General features: G+C 62.0%; 1 protein-coding gene across 1 annotated transcript in view; it reads right to left on the bottom strand.

Annotated features, from left to right (window-relative positions):
• The window catches only part of UNC93A (unc-93 homolog A (C. elegans)), a 13,192-nt gene that overhangs the window by 677 nt on the left and 10,296 nt on the right, over positions 1 to 2,219 (bottom strand). The gene's annotated exons all lie outside the window — the stretch shown is intronic.

The raw sequence follows: 2,219 nt of genomic DNA, 5'->3' as shown, positions 1-2,219 counted from the left end.
CCGCTGCTCCTGGTGCCCACTGCCCCCCGGCTCAGCCCGCCCGGACCTTCTCTGTTTAACAAAACAGAGCACCTGCCCGGCTGGCGTGGCTCAGAGGGTGAGCGTCGACCTATGACCCAGGAGGTCAGGGTTCGATTCCTGGTCAGGGCACAGGCCTGGGTTGCAGGCTCCATCCCCAGTGGGGGGCCTGCAGGAGGCAGCTGATCAGTGATTCTCTCTCATCAGGGATGTTTCTCTCTCTCTCTCTCCCTCTCCCTTCCTCTCTGAAATCAATAAAGACATATAAAAAATAAAAAGTTATCTAAAAGAAAGGCGCCTGCTCTCGGTCTGCCCTGTGGCCCCTTCCTCCCAGGGCAGCCGGGGGGGGGGGGGGGGGGGGCAGGGATCCTGTCCTTGGAGAAGGAGGCTAGACCAGCGAGGGGAGGCCGAGACCAGGGCGGTGGGCAGCGTCTCACTGGGAGGGGGGGACGGGGACGGGGGCGGGAGGAGGTCAGGTTCCCCAGTCTGTCTGCCAGAAAGCAGCCCCTTTGGCGGCTGCCAGGCCTTGAGAGTATTCTTAGACCAGACCTTCTGCATCTTAAAGGCAGTGCATTGGCGTGTGAGGGTTGCTATGGCAACAGCACCCGTGTCTCTCACACGCTGTCCCCGCGAATAAACAGACAGGAGCCAGGGCCCAGCTCCACGCGGCGGCAGAGGCTGGGGGTCGCCCCGCAGGCAACACCCAATGGCTGGTGGGGTTCCTGCCTCCGAGCTGCTGAGCCTGCGGAAGCTGGGGGTCAGGTCGCGTGGGGACGGGACGACGGACAGGCGGGGACGGCACCACCCTGCATCCCTGTCGCTCACTAGGGTGTGGCACACGCTGCTCTTACAGAGACACGCGTGCAGCGAGGGTGGTGTCAGGGCCCAATTTGCTGTTTAGAAAGAAAAAAACAAAGAAACCAAAACCGAGAGAGCAGGTCTTGGGAGGTGGCAGAGCTACACAGAGCATGTGCGGACGGCCCAGTGCCGGGCGGCCCACGCGGGCTGGGACAGCCTCGCTCCCCGCAGACCGGCCGCCCGAGGAAATCTCAAATGAGTGAGAGTAACCACTTTCCCACCCACTGAGCTTCCCCGAGAAAAGCCGCTGTTTATCTGCACGAGAGACGGGAATAGCTGCTTTTAAATGAGCGCCTTCTCTGAGCCTTTACCCGTCACTCCTCGAGCCACCCGTCACCTTGTGAGACAGACACATGGACAAACATCTCCACAAAGGCTCCTCCGTCCCCGATGAGACGGAGTGAAAGCCGCGACCCTGCCTCCGGGAGGAGGAGACCAGCATTCCTACGGCCGTCGCGTGGGACTGGGAGTGACTGTAGAGAGCCGTGTGGTTTCTCACCCCATTCCCGTACCCGGCGCGTGTGTGTAAATACTTTTAAAATCCAGGTGAACTGCCCGGCCGGTGTGGCTCAGTGGCTGAGCATCAACCTATGAACCAGGAGGTCAGGGTTTGGTTCCCGACCAGGGCACAGGCCCGGGTTGTGGGCTCGATCCCCAGTGGGGGGCGTGCAGGAGGCAGCTGATCCCTGATTCTCTCTCATCATTGATGTTTCTCTCTCCCTCTCCCTTCCTCTCTGAAGTCAATTAAAAAACATTTAAAATAAAATGAAATCCAGGTGAATTCAGACCGTCAGCTAGCATTTCAGGGAGCGAGGTGGTGTCTGCATGTGGAGGGCTCAGTGAAACACTGGGTGTTCCCCCCCCCCCGCCCCCGTGGCCCCGGCGATGCTGACAGACACGCTCCCTCTGCTCCCTGGGCAGGGGGTGCGGAACCCCCGCAGGTGGCGTGGCCGGGCCTGGTTTACACGCCGATGCCAAGGAAAGCCGGGTGAGTTCCGCTTCTGCCTGTGAGGCGTCAGCCCTTCCTCCCAGGTGTGGGCCTGGGCCCAGACCCGCCAGGTGACAGCCCTGAGCCACCCACACATGTCCCCGCTCAGAGGCCTCGAACGCCACCGCTCCCCAAGCAGCTGGAACGACGTGGAAACCACGCCTGGAGACCCACCCACGCCAGGTTTGTCTGAAGATGTTTTCTCAGCTGCTGGGAGGGGCCGCCCCAGACCAGGACTCGCGAGGCCACGGGCACCGGCTCTGTGCAGGCACCGCCAGGCACGGTGGGCTCAGGGCTTGGGGGGGACCAGCCCCCCAGTCTCTGTCCCAGGTGTTTCCCGACCGAGGCTGACGTG

Source organism: Myotis brandtii, unplaced genomic scaffold (assembly GCF_000412655.1).
Source record: "Myotis brandtii unplaced genomic scaffold, ASM41265v1 scaffold1077, whole genome shotgun sequence".
NCBI classification, from domain to species: domain Eukaryota; kingdom Metazoa; phylum Chordata; class Mammalia; order Chiroptera; family Vespertilionidae; genus Myotis; species Myotis brandtii.
Note: the sequence above shows the minus strand (reverse complement) of the source record. Positions and strands in the feature narration are given on the sequence as shown.